The 14,616-nt window shown below is 38.7% G+C and overlaps 1 protein-coding gene across 3 annotated transcripts in view; it reads left to right on the top strand.

Moving 5' to 3' along the window:
* Positions 1–14,616, top strand: part of GRB10 (growth factor receptor bound protein 10) — a 278,346-nt gene that overhangs the window by 56,052 nt on the left and 207,678 nt on the right. For all 3 annotated transcript variants that reach the window (XM_043971116.1, XM_043971134.1, XM_043971125.1), the window contains exon 2: positions 1,315–1,462. The gene's annotated coding sequence lies outside the window, so the exon portion shown is untranslated. The remainder of the gene's footprint in view (positions 1–1,314; positions 1,463–14,616) is intronic.

Below are 14,616 nucleotides of genomic sequence, written 5' to 3'. Positions count from 1 at the left end.
GAATTGTAGGGATGCTTCTGGTCTAAACTGAAGGGGAGGAGATATGAAATCAGAAAAGAGTTGATGGACTAAGAGAAGAAGAAGGAGTGTCTTCATGAGAGTGGAGGCCTGGGAGAGGTGGAAAAATCAACAGTGGTGCTTATTGGAGGAGGGGAATCCCAGAGTTTGAGATCTTGGAGTGATAGTGAGGTCAGAGATCTGAACCCCCTTTGTGGGCAACTGAGGTAGAACATAGTTGGAGATCATGGAAGTTGAAGAGGTCAATAAGGGAGAGGCTAGTGTGTGGCTATACTATGTGCAAAGTACCTGTCGGTAAGTTATCTTGTATTTTAAGTAACCCCTGTAGAAAACAATAGATAGGGCAGCTAGGTGGCGCAGTGGATAGAGCACCGGCCCTGGAGTCAGGAGTACCTGAGTTCAAATCTGGCCTCAGACACTTAACACTTACTAGCTATGTGACCCTGGACAAGTCACTTAACCCCAATTGCCTCACTAAAAAAAGAAAGAAAACAATAGATAATTTGTAGTGACATACCAGAGGCCGCTAGTTTGCTCAGTAGATAGCTCGCCAGAGTTGGATTCAGGAAAGACCCTGAGTTCAAAGCTGACCGTAGCCACTGACTAGCTCTAGGCAAGTCACTTAACTAATGCCTGCCTTAGTTTCTTCATCTGTAAAAGGAGGACAATGGTAGCCTCTGCCCACCCAAGGCAAGATAAAATTTGTAAAGCACTTTACAAACCTTAAAGCACTATATAAATGTTAGCTTTCTTGATGAAAATGATTATCATGTGAGAGAGAGATTTCAGGTCAGTGGGCATTGAGAAAAGGGATACTATGACTAGGGAAGACTTTGTAGAGAGGGGGCAGTATGGTGCTGTGTCCTACAACATGAGTAGGCTTTACATTGTTAGAAAACATTGGAGAAAGGGTCTATAACATAAGCAGGGTTCTGGAAAAGGGAAGAAAGCATGACCTTATAGGAGATGGCAAAGAAAAGACACTCATTCTTTAGGCTCCTTTTGCTTTCCAGACATGGCAGAAGTGCTGTTAGTGAATGGGGGAGGGGGCATATCTCTCCTTTGGTCCCTTTGGAGTTTGTTCCTGTAATCAGTTGACATGGTAACCAGAACCTTGTTTCTAGTTGATATTCATTCTCTCTCTCTCTCTCTCTCTCTCTCTCTCTCTCTCTCTCTCTCTCTCTCCTTGCTCAGTCTGAAATCTTTGTAAATGAATCCTTTTGCAAATGTCTTTCTTTCTAACTTTACTCTCAGTAGCAGAAAATGAGTTCAGTGAAGACCTGTTTAATTTTTCAGCTTTGGAGTGCCCTGGGATGGTCTTCAGGAGTGGACTCAGTGCTAAGAACACATGCCCCAGTGATTGGCAGTTTTGATTATTCTCCAGTTTCACCCAGTCAAGTGTGGATAGACAACCTATCAGTGATACTGGACAAAACCGTGACTGGTAAGATATCTTTATTTTTTTCACCACTGTGTCCTTATAAAGGGGATCTTTCTTGAAGAAGACAGAAGGGCTGATATATTTGGTTGTGTACTCTTATTTCCTCTACTTCCTCCTTCGACCCCATTTAGGCTAGATGTGTCAGAAGAGAATTATCCCATCCTTGTTTCTCTTTTTCTTTCTTTTTCTACCTTTCTTTATTCCTCATACCTGGATTCTTCTCTGGATATTGAGAAGGTAGTAGAATAAGGATAAGAAATTCCTGCCTGGGGTTAGTTTTACAAAATTGCACTCTCTTCCTGCTAAGACCATTTGGTCAAATAAGCATTTATTAAGCACCTAATCTGTGGCCAGCATTTTGTTAAGAACTATAGATAAAAAAATAAAGGTAAAAACAAGCAAGGTAAAAACAAGCTCTGCCTTCAAGGAACACAGATTCTGATGGGAGAGACTACCTATAAGTTAAAGGTACAGATTCAAGCTGTTATGAAGAGAAGGTAAAGAAACTAAGAGGTGGAGGGAAGGAGGGAGAGCCCACAGAGATGGGAAATGGAAGGAATGGGCTGTCCTGTGTAAGGAACAAGCAGGCAGGTCTGGGTGTGTGTAGAGGGTAAAGGGGCCATGTTGGGAAGAGCTTTAGAAGCAACATATTTAGAAAAGAACATCCCCAGTAAGATGAGGGTTCTGATATCCTGCTTGCATTGGAGTGTCCTTGCCTTAGTGCTTCCGTTTCAAAAGCCCAAAGGTTCTCTGTGTGGGAGAAGGAGATATTACACAGATTATCAGAGGTAGTTTTCCATAGAACCACAAATTTAGAGCTGGAAGTGACTTTAGGGGTCATCCAACCCAAAGCTTCTTAAACTGTAGGTCTGGACCCCATATAGGGTCATAGAACTGAATGTGGGGGTCACATTTGGCAACAGTAAAAGGTTATGCATACCTATTTTATATATACCTGAGGTCTCATAAAAATTTCTCAGGCAAGAAGGGGTGACAAGTGGAAAAAGTTAAAAAGCCCTGATCTAACCCAAACCCCTCAATTTACAGATAAGGAAATTGAGGCCTTAGTAAACTGGGTGTTTTGAATCTGAGTCTTCTATTTTCATTTCAGTCAGTAAATATTTGTTAAGCACCTACTATGTGCTAGGCACCGTGCTAAGCTATGGGGATATGAATAGAGTTAGAAGGCAATCCCTGCCCTCAAGGAGTTCACAATTTAATTTAATCATTTCAATTCAAGTGACATTTAGAATGCTTCTTTAATGTTTATAGTCTGGATATTAGTAGTGGGGATGGGGGTGGGGAGGAGTGGAGGGAGCAGAGAAGGATAAGCGAATAAAAAATATATAAGTAAAACATGCTTCTTGCTCACAAGAAGTTTATAGTCCAGTGGGTTTGGGGCAAGTGGAATTATGAAGGATGTAACAGGCCAACCAGATGGGTACAAGAGTGGGGTGCTGACCATACTTTTGGTGATTATGGCTCTTATAAATTCTGAGTAGTCAGATTGTCAGGGGACTGATGGATCATAGAAACCAACTGGGGTAGAAATCAGGACTTTTAAGACCAACACTGGGTATATCACTTTCAGTAACAGAGACACTTGTATTGACTGCTCTGGCACAGGGCTACGCTAGGAATTAGGGCTCATTTCCAACAAAAGGTGGCTGAGGAATCGGAATTGAAGTGTAGGGAGATAGATCTGGGAGGGAGCACCTGGTTTAAGAAGCAGTAGAAGCTGGATAGTAAACTCATTGTTTGGCCTCTCTCTGTTTCTGACTCTCTCTTCTTTCTCTTCTCTCTTCTCTGTTGTCTGGTCATGATAGAGTGTATTTTTGATGGGGAGGATTTTTTTATTCCTTTCTTATATATTTATATTTATATATATATATACACACACATATATACATACATATACATACACATATACACATATACACATATATATACATATATATGTGTGTGTGTGTGTGTGTGTGTGTGTGTATATATATATATATATATATATATATATATATATATGAGAGAGACAGAGAGAGAGAAAGAGAGACAGAGAGACAGAGAGAGATCCTCAGTAGAAAAATATAATTAGTCCTGCATGGACTAGTGTCAGGCTGCCTGACAGGTTTAATCTCAGATCACTCTTGATTAACTTTCACCAGCAGTGGGGTACATCGAAAAGAGCACTGATTCTGGAATTGTAGAGGACTTGGATTCAAATATCACCTCTATGCTTAGTGCCTGTGTGACACTGGACAAGATAACTGGGCCTTAGTTTTTCATCTGTAAAGTGAACAGGTTGGCTGAAGTGGTCTTTGATTTCCCTTCACCCCCTTGCCCTCCATTTCTCCTAAGATTCAGTGAGTGAGGAGATTATTTAAGGGAACTGCTGAGTCACTTTTGTACTCTTTTGTGTCAAGTTCCTGAGAATAACCAGATTTTTTAAGTGTCTGAGGCTTACAGTTTGCCCACCAAAGGACTAGGGCACATCTCCAGCACTGACTTAGGAAATGAGCACCAGATTAACGTTTTTAACTCCTTAATTGGACCAACTCAACATGTGTAAAATTCAGTTCATCCCTTCCCCGCTGGAGCCTCTAAGCAGCATCAAGTAGTGAACAGAACTCTGGACTTGGAGGCTAGATAGGGTGCATTCGAATCCTACCTCCGAAACTCAGTATCTGCCTGGCCCCATGAAAATCCCTTCTCCTCTCTGAGCCCCAGGTTGCTCATTTGTAAAATGGAGATAAGAACAGTTGTTTTGAGGACCCAGTGAAATATGGGAAACAGTGTGATATGGTGGAAAGAATAGTACAAGAATACTGCATTTGAACATGAGTTCAAATTTCATCTCTGCCTAGACAAGTTAGTTACCCCTTTGAGGCATAGTTTCCTCATCTGTAAAATGAGAAGGTTGAACTTGATGATCTAAGGTCATCCAAATCTAAGATTTAGGTGGTTTTAAATCTGTGACTGGGGGAGCTAGGTGGTGCAGTAGATAGAGCACTGGCCCTGGATTCAGGAGGACCTGAGTTCAAATCTCGCCTCAGACACTTAACACTTACTAGCTGTGTGACCTTGGGCAAGTCACTTAACCCTCATTGCCCCATAAAAATGAACAAATAAATATTTTTAAAAATCTGTGACTGGAGGCAGCTAAGTGACTCAGTGGCTACTCACAAGTTGTATGACCCTGGGCAAGTCACTTAACCTCTGCTCGCCTTAATTCACTGGAGAAGGAAATGGCAAACCATTTCCCCATATAAGGACATGGAAAGTTAGATCCTCTGATCATTTCTGATATGATGTATATAAAGCATTTTACACATCTCAAAGTGCCACATGAATGTGAGTTATTATTGATAGTTACTTTTATTATATTTGCTAAGGACTCTCATCAGGTCCATCTTCTTGGAGTTATCATTGACTTTTCCTTTTCCTTCTCACACATCAAACACCAAATTGTGTTAATTTCCCCTCTGTATTGTCTCTTAAGTTAGAGACTTTTTTTTGGTGAGGCATTCAGGGGTTAAGTGACTTGCCCAGGATCACACAGCTAGCGTCAAGTGTCTGAGGTCAAATTTGAACTCAGGTCCTCCTGCCTCCAGGGCTGGTGCTCTATCCACTGTGCCACCTAGCAGCCCCAAGTTAGAGACTTTCACACTATCACTGCCAACACACTTAATTTAGGCCCTCATTTGCTGTCACCTGGTCTATTGAAGTAGCTACCTAGCAGATATCTCTATTCAGGTCTTCTGTTTGCAGTTCATCCCACACACTGCTTTCAGATGGGTCAAACAAGCATACAGGTTTAATCCTCTGCCCTCCCCTCTGTTCCCCAGACTACTCCACTGCCTACTGAATAAACATTAGCCTCTTGAGCTTTACCTTCAAGACTCCTTACAATCTGATCCCAAGCTGCTTGCCCTGGCTTGCTGTACCCTATTTCCCATGACATATTTACTACAGCCAAACTATTACTTATTGTCTTCTTGAAGAACATAACCCATGGATTTATGCCTCTCCACCGTTGTTTCCTCTCTATCACAGCTCACCCATTTCTGTCAGTTAACATCCATGAAGCCTTTCCTCGTTCTCTACAATTTAGAAATAATTTCTCCATTATCTGATATTTCAGAGCATTTTGGCCAGCTAGATGGTGCAGTGGATAGAGTGCCAGGCCTAGGCTGTGTGACCCTGAGCAAGTCACTTAATCTTGGTCACTTCAGTTTCCTCATCTGTAAAATAAGGTGGAGAAGGAAATGGCAAATCACTCCACCATCCTTTCCAGAAGAACCCCAACTGGGGTCACAAAGAGTCAGATATGACTGAAATAGCCAAACAAGAAATAGCATTTTATTTTCCTTTCTAAAGGATCATAGATTCAGAGCTGGGAGTGACTTTAGAGATCATTGAGTCTAACCTTCACATTTTACAGTTCAGGAAACTGAGGCTGAGGCAAGTTAAGTGACCACACAACTGATAATTTCCTGAGGCAGGATTTGAACTCAGGTCTTCTGACTTCTAAGCACACTTAATATACAGTGCTGTCCAGTTACTCATCATATTCTAATTTGTGTTTTCAGTGAGGTTTGGGGCTCTGTATTTATCTTGATATTCCTCCTAATCCCAAGTATAATGCATTTCAAATAATAGAAACTTAATAAATGTTTGAATGAATTGGTGTAGGCTGTGTTCAATATTCCTTCTGGCTCTAATGGCTTCCTTCAAAAAAAAAGTGGGGGAGGGGATGTTCTCACTGAAATGCATGGAAGCAGAGTGTCTTAAAGGCTGAGGTCTTGGCAATTTCTGGGTTACACGAAGATGTTTTCTTCCTTAGGCTTCTAACCCACTTGGATATATTTGTTCATTTGTGCTGCCAAAGGCCCTTTTAATCAATAATGAAAAATTTATTATGAGTAAAGATGAGATTGCTTTAGGTTTCAGACTATTTTAATTTCTGGTAAGCTCAGTATTTAAAGGGTACATTTTAAAAAGGCAGAAAAAATTCCCTACCTCCCTTTTTTTTTCTTTTTTCTTTTTTTTTTTTTTTTGGCAGGGCAATGGGGGTTAAGTGACTTGTTCAGGGTCACACAGCTAGTAAGTGTCAAGTGTCTGAAGCCAGATTTGAACTCAGGTACTCCTGAATCCCGGGCCGGTGCTTTATTCACTGTGCCACCTAGCTGCCCCCTTTTTTTTCCCTTTAAAGACCTACTTGGCTCATCAGACCTGTCACATTTTTCTTTCTTTTAAGATTATTTGATGGGAGCATTTCTTCAAAGGGATAGACCTCAATATCAGCCTAATCAGGAACCTTTTGGCAGAGAAACAATTGAAACTAAATCGACTTTCATGGTTTATTTCCCTACTTTGGAGTAGAAATCTGATGATTAGCAGTAGGAATAATATCACCAATCCCAGAATATTTAGAGTCTGTGGGGGCCCTGAGGTCATCCAGCCCAGCCCGTTTATTTTATAAATGAGGAAACTGAAGCAAAGGAAGAAAAGTAACTTGATCCAAGGCCATGTAGGTAATAAAAAGCAGACCATTATTTCACCAAAGGTCTCCTAATAAGACTTTTAACATTAAGTACAATGCTGTTTCAGCTACACCATGTTTCCTCTCTATCGGAATGAAGAGCATAGTTGGTGGAAATATATACCAGGTATCGTCCCAGTTGGGTAGGTATTAGGGGAACATCTCTAGTATATGAATCAATATGTGATCTTACCAGTTGTGTGTATTTTCTTCATCATCTCGTCCATGCTGGCGGTTATCAAGGTGAGGGAGGGGAGTATCCATTGTACTAGAGTTCTTTTGACATTTCATGGATACCAATAGGATGCATAGGCTATCTGTTGATTTTCTCTCAGTCTTGCTATTAGACTGTCTCATTTCTCTTCCTCATCATGCATTTCTCTCATGACATATTTTACACTTCTTATACCGCCACCAGTAGAATATTGGTATTAAATCTATGGGAATTGGTAATAGAGACAAACTTAGAATCATACAATTTTTTTCCAAAAGAAATTAGTCTTTGGTTTTGTTTTTAAATTTTGGTTAGTCTCCTTGTCTATTTGTATGTCTTTCCAAGTTAGGTATGCTGATAGATGCACTTTAAAGTTTGTCCACCCGACTGCAATTCATAACCCAGACAATCAACATTATTCATCCACTTAGCTTTCCCTGGACATCTAGCAAGGTCAAACTCTTTAGTGTTTGTGTCTATCATTGAGGAAGCTCTATAGAGTTCTAGGAATTAATGTAATCAATGAGATGCTATTTGCAAACAAGAACACCTGCAGGGACCATCCATAGAGAATCCAGTCTTTCATCTTGGACACTGTAATGAATATGCTCCCTGACAATGGGAAACATATGTTTTTGTCTTGCTTGTTATTAATAATGAGGGTTGTTGGACAGGGTTATCTCTTACTGGTATATGTTTGAAGGGATCATATATTATTGACAGGCACTAAAAAAAACCTTGTTTATGGGTATTGGAGAGTTGTTAAGGGGGACATTTTGCTCTTTTGAGTCAAATGCCTCAATAAACAAACTCCATAGGATCTTATATTCTCCACATCCCTCAGTTTGTGTGATGGTCAAGATGTGATTTGTTGTGGAATGCCACTTGCCAAGGCCTTGCCTTCTGTTCCTTCTAAAACATTCCTCAATCAGTTTGTGTGCAGATCATTCTCATAAAAATTTTATATAGAAGGGAAAGTAGGCATAGGGGCCAGTAGGTATTAATGTTCTCTCAGTTGTTCTTTCTTTGGTTGTAATAAGGTCTCAGCTTCCCCCACACATACTCCATTGGCATCATCTCCTCCTTTGGGCATTTTGAGAAGTAATCTCTTAAAGCCCTTAAAATTGCCTCCAGCACCAACTTCCTTTGTGTATACTTAATTGAATATATCTGCTTTTCCCAGTTTTTTGTCCTCATCAATGCTTCTGTACAGATATCTGCAACTTGATGGTGGAAAGAATTTCTTATAAAAATCTTTGCTTAAAATGACAGGAAAAAGGGGCAGCTATATGGCATAGTGGATAGAGCACCAGCCCTGGAGTCAGGAGGACCTGAGTTCAAATCCGGCCTCAGACACTTAACACTTACTAGCTGTGTGACCCTGGGCAAGTCACTTAACCCCAATTTCCTCACTAAAAAAAAAAATGACAGGAAAAGAAAATTGTTGGAAGAGTTATAGGGAAAATGGGCACCTAAGGTACCCTTGATGGTGCTACCAATTGGTCCAACTATTTTGAAAGGCAGTTCGAAACTAGGCTCAAAAAGCTGTTAAACTATGCATACCCTTTGACCCAACTATACCACTACTAAGTCTATAGTCCAAGGACATCAAAGAGGCAGGAAAGGAAGCCAGATATATGTATATCAAAAATGTTTATAGTGGTGTTTCTTGTTATAGCAAAGAACAGGAAACTAAAAGGATGATCAGCAATTGGGGGGTTGTAGAAGCTGTGGTATATGGTTATAATGGAGTATTGTTTCCTGTTAAGCTAGATAAAGATGTTATTAAGAGCATGCCATGTGTTAGGTACCATGATAAGTGCAGGTCATATAAATGTAGGGAAGCAAGGGAGTCCCTGTCCTCAGGAAGCTTATAATCTATTGGGGCAACAAAACAAGAAGACCTGGAAAGGGAGAAGGAACATAGTGTGGAGATGACTAGGAAGTCATATGAAGGCCTGGTTTAGAGCAAGATAAGGGAAAATTCTCCTTTTCTTGAAATTAATGAAGTAAGGAATTTCAGAGAAACCTGGGAAGACGTGTGTGAATGAATGCAAAATAAAGTAAATAGAAGCTGGAGAGCAATTTCTACAATAGCATTGTTGTAAAGAAAGATGATACAATAACAACATTGTACAAAAAGACAATTTTGAAAGACTCAAAAACTGGGTTCTGTGCAGTGACCAGCAATGCTTCCAAAGAACCAAAGCTACCAACCTCCTGACAGAGGTGATGGACTCATGTGCTGAGTGTGGCATACAGTTTTGGACATGACCAGTGTGGGGATTTGTTTTGCTCAACTGTACATATTTGTTATAAGAGTTTGGTTTTCTTTTAAGTTTTTTTTTTTTTTGAGGGAGAGTTGGGAAAATGGTAACAGGAGGATTGCCCCCCTCCCTACCTCTTCACCTCTCCAAAAAGAGAGTCATTGCAGTATTTTAAAATGCAGAGTCCAATGTAAAGAACTGAAAGAAATAGTCAAAGCAGGACAGTTTTGAAAGTTGAATTTATTACATACTTAAGAAGAAAAAAACTACATGTAATATAGATTTGTGATTTCATGTGTATTCCTCCTTTTCTGTTTTACTTTGTTTGTAGAAATGTTCATTTTATTTGAGATTTATTAAGTTTAGGATAAAAACATTTATTCAAAAGTATATATGTAAAGAAAAACAAATCTTTGTTTATCTTTGCTGTTTTTTCATTTGTTCTCCAACCCATGTTATCCTTAAATACCCTTGGGATGACTTTGTTTAGTTGAGTCTCCAACTAAGCTCTCTTTAAACTGTTTTTTCCTTCCATTCTTTTTCTTATTTATGAGGAGGCATTGCAATCTAACTTGTATCCTCAGTAAAATTTTATAAATCAGCTTATATTTCCAACAGTTAAAAATTCTGTATGCATTTTGTCATGATCATTGTTGACGTCTTTTCCTTCATCTATTTCCCATTTTCCAGAATCAGAATTTGTTTAAATTATCAGATTAGAATTGTTTCAGTTCTATACTGGCCTTTTAATTTTTACTCTTCTGGTTTTGTATTAGTTTTGATTTCTATTCTAATATAAATTTGTTGTCCAACTGTGTAAACAGACAGCTGATTTAGGAATGGCTTCCATCAGGAATGATTATTATCTGTCATTAAAATATGATCAGTTTCTTGCTTTGTAATCTTATGTTATTTGGTGCTAGCCAGATCCAGGACCTTCTGATTGGTTTCTTAAAGAAACTACTCTTGATTTATAAAGTATGAAGCTTCTTTATAGTATTTTTTATTCTTAGTCATATTTCCAACATTTTTTAAATCAACAGTGCCTGTGCTCACCTCTACTTTGAAGTCACCGAGTACAAAGTATGTTATAATCTTAACTTAGAGGCTTTTTAATCTAGTTCTTGGTAGAATTTCTTTCCATCTTCATCCTTTGTAACAAATGTTGATGTAGTTATTTTCATGGCTGTGTTTATGCATATACTTCTTATTAACAGAAACCAAACATCCTATGAAAATGGGGTTTCATGTTGTCTTTGGGTGCTTGATTAAATCCCCCGTTATTTACTGCTTCCAGGAGAACCTGTGAGCCATCTGTTAATTTAGCTGCAACTTCTCCTTTTGCCTTCGTTTCGTTAATAATGTGAAAGTCTGGATTAGTATAATTCTGTTCCTCCAAAAAAAGATGGGTCTTTGTTTCAGGGAGAAACTTTAGGGTGAATAAGGTATCAGGGATCAGGAATGGCATAATGCAAGCTGATAAGAGGTAAAGGTGAGGAGAGGAGCATGTTATAGGCTTGGAGTTTATCCGATGCAAAGGCATGGAGACAAAAGATGGAACCTTGTGTGTGAGAATACCAGTTTGACCAGTTTGAGTGGGAAGGGGAATAATGTACAATAAAACTGGAAATATGGCTTGCTGCCAGATTATGAAGTATTTAAATGCCCCAAAGAGTAGTTTATATTTGACCCCAGAGGTAACTTTATACTCAGGTTTATTTAGCATAGGATTTGTGTGGTCAGACCTGTGTTTTAGGCAAAGCACTTTGGCAGATTTGTAGAAAGGACCAAATGGTTTGGGATAGGAGGGAATGATTTTGGTGAATGGAGTCAAGGAGATTCAAATTTAGAGGGTTGACTTCATGGGTTCAATGTAGTAGTTGTTTTATAGACAAGGAAATGGAATTGAAGAGATCACAGGACAGATGAGGATGCACGGATACTAGTCAGTTTGGCTAGACTGGGAGGATCAGCTAAGGTAAGGGGAGAAGCAAGAGGTACAGGTTGGTATAGGTAGCAAGTTTAAATGTTGAGATGGTCATATTGTAGGGATCAAGAATAACGTTGGAAGATGGTTCAAGGGAGGCTATGAATTATGTTAGGATAAAGGGAAGGGATATAAATATTAGGTATGGGATACCAGAAAGGAAAAAAAGAACCTGATTGCAAGCCCAGTACTGATGTGGAAGGCAAGTCTCCCTTATTTGGGGCCAGAACATTTCCCAGAGCATGGTTGGGCTCAAGTCAGAAAGGCTAGGGAAATAAGGACACCTGTCTGGAGTAGGGAATTGCTGCCTACACACACATAGACACACACAAACAGATACATATCCATCCCAATACTTTAGGATCAAGAATTTTATCCGTATCTATATTGATATCTATATTTATAGATGCATCTATAGATCCTCTCTCTTTATCTCATCTCTTTATCTATCCATCTACCTCTATACACCTTCTTTATATATATATACATATATAAATACATATATATAATATAATTATATAATATAAAAATTTATACATATCTTTATACACCTTCTGCCAATACAGATTTTACTTCCTTAGTTTTGTAGATGGTCTTACAATGTTGTCACGGCAGAAAAAATGAAAATATTATAGTTGACCAGATGTTGGACTTCTCTGAACTTAGCATCCTGTGTTGTCCTCGAAAAATAGACAGTCTATAACCAGGTCCATACTTGAAATCTTTCCCACGTTGTAGGACTTGACACATCTTGTTTTTTGGTTGTGAAGCCTTTAAAAAATTAATTTTAAGCATGTTTTATTGTTGCCTTTTTCTTTTAACACTAGCAATTTCCCCTTAACCACACATTCATCTTATTCCACTCTCCCGTGTAATAAAGAAAAATATTTAAATATTTTTACTATTATATTTTGCTTTTACATCACATACATTTCCCAGTATATCTCTTCTCAGATAGCCATCCATTATAATGAAGAATAAAAAATTAAATACAAAACATTTTAAAGAAAAAGAACAAACGAACCAGCTCATCAATCAAATCTGACATCATATGCAGTATTTCACACCCATAGTCTCCACACTTCTGCAAACCAGGAAAGGAGATACCTTCTCATATTTCTTCTTTGGGGTCAAGCAAGGTCATCATAATTTCACAGAACTCCTTGCTTTGTTATTGTTTTTTTTTATTTACAATTTTGTAGTTGTTATTTTACTTTGCACCAGTTATATATCTTTTCATATTCATTGTTCCTTTCCATCCATGGACTCAGATTTCTTTAGCATTTTCCCCAGAGAATAGGCATTTGCTGGGTTTCTTTGCTGCTACAAAAAGTGCTGCTTTGAATATTTCGAGCTATCTTACTGGATGATTGCATCTCAGTTGGAAAGGACTTCAGAGGTCATCCTGTCTGACCTGTGCCTGACCAGGAATCGCCACTACAAAGTCTCACAGGGGAACTAAGAAAAAATCTTTAAGCAAAACCAACTGCCATCATGACCTTGGTGGGCAGTTGTATGACCATAGTGTGACTACCTCTCATCACTCATTCTCCAGGACAGGGGTTGCTTATTATAATGAATCAGAGTTGAACAACCATTTAGTATTGTCCTTGCTTACTTATAAGACTATAAATTACAGAGCAGCTGGTAGGCTGCCGTAGAGAGAATTGCCTTCTTGGTAGTTTCTTATACCGATGAAATTATAGGCCTGGTTTAAAACAACATTAAATGATCGTAGTCCTTGTGTATACTATTCTCCTGGTGCTGCTTTCTTTGCTCTGTATCATGTCACAGAAATCTTACCAAGTTTCTTTGAATTCTTCATTTTCACTTCTATAGCAAAATAAGTCTGTGTCATTTGTGGGCTTTGGTTGGTCGATCTATTCCCAAATTAATAGGGACTCCTTTTGTTTATATGTATGATTGTTGTTGTTGTTGTTGTTGTTGGGATAGGGCTTTGGGTGATAAAAAGCCAAGGAGAAGCGGGTTTGCTGCTCTCCAAGAATGAGACATTGGAATAACACTATTCTCTTTGTGTGCATGTTTCAAATTATATAGAATTTTTCTGGGTTTCCGTGTAACCAGCCCTTAAACTCAGGTTTGTTTTTATCTACATATGTGAAGACATCTAAATATGTATGTATATCCATTTGAGTGTATGTTTTTATGTGTGTGTGTTTAACCCCCACCACTTTTATACATTATCAAACCTGAATTATGTGTAAGTCCCTGCAAAGCACCATGTAAATTGAAACCGGCTTTTTGAAGCCTCTCCTGGCTTCCATAAAAGTTAACTCAAGCACCATTCTTTTTTTTTTTTTTTTTTTGGATGAGACAATTGGGGTTAAGTGACTTGGCCAGGGTCACACAGCTAGTAAGTGTTAAGTGTCTGAGGCTGGATTTGAACTCAGGTAATCCTGACTCCAGGGCCCGTGCTTTATCCACTGCACCACCTAGCTGCCCCTCAAGCACCATTCTTGAGTGAGGCCTAAATCTCCTTAGTTTTCTTCAGTTATTAGCACCTCACAACAAAACAAAACACATATAACTTGTATTGGTTTTTTACATTCTCATGCTCTTGTAAGGCAGGGACAAATTTTTATCTTTCTGTCTCTCTAGAGTACTTACTGTAGTACCCAGTGGGCCCACAATAAATGTTTCATTGATTGTTTGAAGTTCATGAAAAATTAGGGAGACATTGGATCAAGTTTTGATAGCCTTAATTTTCACCAACATTTAAACACAAACTACTGTAATGGAATTAATAGACTTGTTAAATATGAACTCATAAACTAGAGAAGAATCAGTGGAGGAGACAATGAGAGAGATATAGCAATACTAAGGTCAAATTGAGGCTACTTGTGATTTTGCCTACAGCCAACCCCATTCTACTTTCTTCCTTCCAAAGACCAGATATAGAGCAAAAGTCCTTCTCCCAGAGGATGGGGAGAAGAAACCCATGTCTTCCTTTCCTCTCTTGTCTGGGAGGTCCTAGAGAGTCAGGATGAGGGAGCCCATCATCTTAGACATTCTTTCTATTAACTAAAGGTTGATTTTTGTTAATAAAACATTTATAAAATAAGAAACCTTTAATACAATGAGGACCATAATGAAAATTACTTGAGTCAAATTTCTGAGGGTCTCAGATTT

This window comes from Dromiciops gliroides, chromosome 1 (assembly GCF_019393635.1).
Source record: "Dromiciops gliroides isolate mDroGli1 chromosome 1, mDroGli1.pri, whole genome shotgun sequence".
Taxonomy (NCBI): domain Eukaryota; kingdom Metazoa; phylum Chordata; class Mammalia; order Microbiotheria; family Microbiotheriidae; genus Dromiciops; species Dromiciops gliroides.
This window is presented reverse-complemented; position numbering and strand designations above follow the sequence as displayed.